The following is a 6,096-nucleotide window of genomic DNA, read 5'->3' on the forward strand; positions in this document are numbered from 1 at the left end:
CGCACATTTGTCGAAAACTTGTTCGGTGTGGGAGGAAACGAATCCCCTATGACACCGCAAAGTCAATTTCGGAATCAATTTGAAGGACTAAATGACGTACCCCTATCTGAAGATATTCCAGATTTGGATCTTCATCATCATGTAAGCGGCAATCCAAATTATCCAATTAACTTAGATGATGTTGAAGTTCCCGAAGCGGAACACGATCAGGAAAAAGAGGCTAAATTAAACATTTCTGATGCGAGGGGAAAGCGAAAGGGAAAAAAACAAGCAAAATGTTGGGATCACTTTAAATTGATTTCAACGGGAAAAATCGTCAATGGAGTCCCAGAATCCAAAGCAGTATGTAAATACTGTCAACAAAGATTGGCATGGCAAAGAGAAATTGATACCACCCATCTCAACCGCCATTACAAAGTATGTGCGGCCAAACACGGACTTATTCCAGGCTATCAAACACAATTGCAATTTGGTAGTCCAGACGCCGGTGGTTCTGCTGCACCCCTATCCACATGGGTGTATTCGGAGGGGAGAGCTCGAATCGGAATGATGAAGCTTGTTTCTGGTGCTGGTGCTGAGTTACATTTGGCATTAATTGACAACCAACACTACGACTCATATGTGAAAGAATATCTGCAACCAAGGTACGTTATGGTAAGTCGAAACACTTTTCGTTCCGATACAATACAATATTTTACTGAAACAAAACAACAATTAATTATGAATTTGAAAATATATGGGGGTGTCATATATTTAATTTCGGATATATGGGAAGGAATTAATAAAAGAGTACATATAGCTGCAACTGCACATTATATAGACCCACTTTGGTGCATGCATAAAAAAATTATTGCTTTTAGAATTATTGAGTTCCCTCACAACGCTAATAATATATTTAATGTTATTATTAGTATTGTTAGAGAATATCATTGTGAAAGTAAAATTCGTTCATTTACTTTCAATAATGCTAGTGTTAATAAAGTAGTTGCCGATAAATTGCATAGGGTACTGCAACCTGATTTTGGTGGGTATTTGTTTCATATTTATTGTGTATGTCATATTTTGAATTTAATTGTCCAAAATGGTTTAAAACATATAAAGGATGAATTTCAAAATATTAGGAACGCACTAATATATATATCACAATCACCCCAAGTAGAAAACAAGCATTTGAGGATTATTGTGCTGAAATAGGAGTGCAAAATGCTAAAACATTTGTTAACGGCGTAGCTCATAGGTGGAACTCTACTTACTTGTTATTAAAGTCATGTGAATGTTTTAAATATTTAATAACTGACTTTTATAACAATAGACATGTTAGAAGTGATGACGAGGGTATGTTGACTGAACGTGATTGACAAATACCTTTGAAAGTTAAAAGATTTTTGACATCTTTTCATAAAACCACTAAGATTTTATCGGGCGTTTACTATCCCACCAGCTGTATGGTGCTTGAACGTCTTTATATAATTGCAAGAACATTTCATAAATACAAAAGTGACCCTGATTTTAGTGAAATTATAATTGTTATGGAATTAAAATTTAAAAAATATTGGGAAGATTTGTCTATGTTATTTCCTTTAGCATGTGTGATGAACTCCCGATATAATTTATCGGGAATTAAATATATAATTGATCAAATTTCAAACGCCTTATCATGATACACCTATCACATATAGAAATTTAGAGCAAACATTATGTGAAATATATGAACTATATGTGAATCGAATGGGTACCAATATTAGTCGGGTACCATCTGCACGTACTCCTTCCGCTGAAATTGAAGAAGAAGATGCGAAAATATTTAATTTATTTCAAGACATTAATTCGTATAGATATGATTCATCTGCAATGTGTTCATCTACTGTCACTGCCATGTCGTCTACATCTATATCTCATTCTCATCAAACATCTACGGACTCAAGCTATAATGCATTGCCTACTGAATTAATTGATTATTTTAACTAGAATATGCCAACAGATAAAACAATTAAAAAAAGTTCAGACGAAGTAATTGAATTTTGGCGAAGGTATGAACGATGTTGGCCAGTTATATGTGTGATTACAAAAGATCTGCTGACACCTCCGGTTAGCACTGTTAATTTGGAGTCTGCTTTTAGTGCAGGTAAAAGAGTTTTGAGTGATGTCAGGAGCCGACTGAAAGAAGATATTTTAGAAGCGTTAATGTGCGTTAAGAATTGGCAGGACGCTCATTTTCGATTACAAGATAAATATGCTGAAATTGCATGTCGTCAAGTAAGTGATATTTGATTTAATTATATTGATGAAACTTTTCTTTTCTTATCATTACTTTTAATTTTCTTTAAAAAACTGTACACACTACAATAAATTGTTCGTGTACAATTTTTAACTTCGCCTACTGAAAATTTAAGTAGCCGGTCCCAAACTTGGATAAAGGAGGAGGGTTTATATTTTATTTATTTTAAAAAGAAAAATAAAAAAAAATAAAGATTTCATTTTTATTTTTTTCTACCTATTTTAGTTATAAAAAAAAAGAAAAAAAATTTCTTTCCACCAATTTAGTTAAATTTTTGTTGGTACTTAGTACTATTACTACTATATGTCTACATTTTAAATTCTTTTCTCGAACAACGCTGTGCGCACCTTTGCACATAATTTTTCAAGTAAATTCCTTCTGAAAATTGAAAGAGTAATTGAATGATTGCCCTTTCAATTGTCAGAAGTCTTTCACTTCGAAGATTATATATAATCTTCGAAGTGAAAGACTTCTATATAATTTTCGAAGTGAAGACTTCTGATAATTGAAAGAGCATTCGATTGCCCTTTCAATTTTTAGAAGGAATTTACTTCGAAAATTATATGCAAGGGAACGCGCAGTGTTGCTTGCAAAAATAATTTTTAATACTGTTTTAAATTTTCTTTAAAAAATTGTACACGAACAAACAAACAAACAACACAATTTTTAACTCCGCTTACTCTAAATTTAAGTAGTCGGTCCCAAGTCCGGATAAAAGAGGAGGGTTTAAATTTTTTACCTAGTTTTTTATATATATAATTTTTTTATATAAAAAATTCACGATTTAAAAATTAAAATTACGTTTTTATTTTTCAATTTACCTATTTGTTTCCCAAAAAAAAAAAAAAGACATGTGCTCGCGAGCCGAGCTAGCCCATTTTTGGACGAGCCGAGCTCGTGCTTTCAAGCCGACTTGGCCCATGACACCCCTAGTAGTACATTTGTGAGAGTAACATTTTTCTCAAAAGTGAAGATAATTTCTACACTTCATTTTCCAACTACTTTGGACCGTACCTCGTTACCCATTTGGATCTTTTGGTCTCCATTCACTTCATTATATGTTTTGAACAAAGATTTGTCATATAATACATGCACCATGGCACAAGTGTCATACCACCAGCCGGGAACCTTTCCTTTAATTGCATTTATTTCGCTTACGATGGCCACAATCTTGTTTTGTTGGATGAAATTCACTTTACCCTCGGAGTTGTTGTGTTTTCGATGTCTACAATCTTTTGCATAGTGTCCAGATTTCCCATAAACAAAGCATCCTCCTTTGATTTTCTTCTTGAACTTATTAAGGTTCCTTGAAGGCTCCCTTTTGTCGGATTTTGTTGGCGGTTCGAAATTTTCTACAGCATTTACTTTGGAAGTGCCCTTATGAGAATCATTTTTATCACGTATTCTCAACTCTTTCTCAATCCGAAAATATTTTTGCAGTTGTTTCAAAGAATAATCTTCGAAACTATGCATTATCTTATTCCGGTATCCTTTCCAAGTTCGGGGAAGTTTGGCAATTATAGCCCCCACTTGAAAGGTCTCCGGTATTTCAATTTTCACCGCCTTCAACTTATTGACAATTACTTGCATTTCATGTATTTTGGGAAGAAGATGAATATTCTCTAAATATTTAAAATCGAAGTACTTAGAAATTAAAAATTTCTTTGTAACTTCTTCTTCCGTTTTGTACTTATTTTCAAGCGCATCCCAAATTTCCTTGCTGATGTTGTGTTTGTATATAAGTCATACAAACGATTCGACAATGCGTTGAGGATGTGATCGCGACATATTAACTCTTCTTCTTGGCCTTTTTGTCTTTCATTCCTCACCACTTCGGTTTCTCCATTTGTTGGTTTCGATAGTGGCACCAATTCTGGATCTAGGATGTAGAAGATCTTTAGTGCAGTGAGAAAAAACTTCAATTTGTCTTTTCATCGAGTGTAGCTCGTTCCATCGAACTGATCTAACCGTACCAAGTTTTGATTCATGAGTTTGATTGTCGCCAATGTTGTCTCGCTTTCCATTGCAGAAGTATCGTTTGAGATTGTTGGAGAAAATTCACCGGATTGGAGTAGAGATCACAAAATATGAACCGGAAACACCAAAAATAAGATAATCTCGAACTTGTATCAATGAATGGTTTGAACACGATATCGTTGTCCTCAAACGAAATTTGCCCCTTCTCCTATGAATTTGAGATGCTTTTAAGGTTGTTGGCAAATGGTTTGCAGGATTATAACAAGTTTTGCAAGGATTTAAACACCAAAGCAAAAGTGCAAAATTCTACAAAACTTGAAGAACACAAAGAATGAATATGGTTTTTAAAGCTTTGATCTTTGATTTTGGAAGTAATATGGAACTTTGATATTTTGTAATATTTTGCCTTCAATATGGATCCACTATTTATAGGCATAAGCCACATGTACGAAATGGTGCCAAAATATAACCCAAAAGTCACCAAAATTGAACTTACAACGGCCAAAAACCGACCTCAAACGGTCGGATTTTTTGTACCATACGGTCGCATGGTTAAACTCAAACTGGGCCTCTAAGTTTCGGTAGGTCCTTGTGTGATCGCAAGGTTATATGCCTGTGCGGTCGCACAGGCCACACTCAGGGCCACCATTTTCAATTTCACTCCAACTTCTACTTCCACTGATTTATTGATGCTGAACAGCAATTCTCAACATGCCTTTGGTCATGTTCGCAGGTAGATTTGCTTGCGCTTTTCTTTTCTCCCCGTGCTGCATGCATACCTTGGCATTTCGGCTTTGATAGAAATTGAAATGGAACCTACTGGATTGAGCCCCTTGTGGGCGAAGAAGTTGTTCGCGCACCCTTTAACGTAAAGAGAAATGTTTAATAATGTCTTCCTAATTGAGAAATTGTCTTCTTTTTGTGTTTGTGTATCTACGTAAAAGCTGAAATATGATGCTTTTGGGGAATAAGAATGAAGTGATTTTTTACTTTAAGACTTGAACTGTTTATCTTAACCTTCATATGACATGGAGATCAATGCATGTGACTGATATTGTTTATGATCTGATTGTCAATGTGTGGAGACGTGGATTGCACCAAAAAGTGTCAAATCACTCAAAAATATTTACATGGCAAGAAAAAATGGTGGAGAATGTCTAGCATATTATCCACTTGTGAAAGGTGTGATAGATATTCTACATTTAATTTTGTTATAATTTATTTTCATTGTAATTAAGAAGCAAAAATTTAAGTTTTTAGAATTTATCTTTGCTCTTTCTCTATCACACCTTTTCAAACGTAGTTCACATTTAGAGTGCATTTGATTGCTAATATTTATCATGAAAAAATATAATTTTTTTCATCCAAATTTTTACTTTTGTACTGTTTGATTGATATTTTTTTTTTTGAGGGAAAATATTTTCTTACTTTTCATTACGTGAAAAATATTTTCTGAGTATGTCTTTATTATTTAAGTAATTTATTCTCTCTTTCTTTCTCATTTATTCACTCTCCCTTCCAATTACCTACCAATAAAAAATGAACGAATATAATATTTCCTAAGTTGAAAATAAAATCAATCAAATATATTTAATCGACAATTTTCACTTAAATAATTTCTAAGCAATTCAATTATCTAGATTTTTTTTTTCCGTGTAAATTTCATTTTTGCAATCAAATTCACATTTTCGTTTGTCACATATTGGAGAAGCTCTGATTGTTTTTAAATGAGCAAAGAATGCAAAGAATGACACTACGCTGCGCAATATATAGGTATGATCGCATAAGGTCCCATAATTAATTGGGTATTATTGGAGTAATGTGTTTTACATATATAATAC

Source organism: Olea europaea, chromosome 15 (assembly GCF_002742605.1).
Source record: "Olea europaea var. sylvestris chromosome 15, O_europaea_v1, whole genome shotgun sequence".
NCBI lineage: Eukaryota > Viridiplantae > Streptophyta > Magnoliopsida > Lamiales > Oleaceae > Olea > Olea europaea.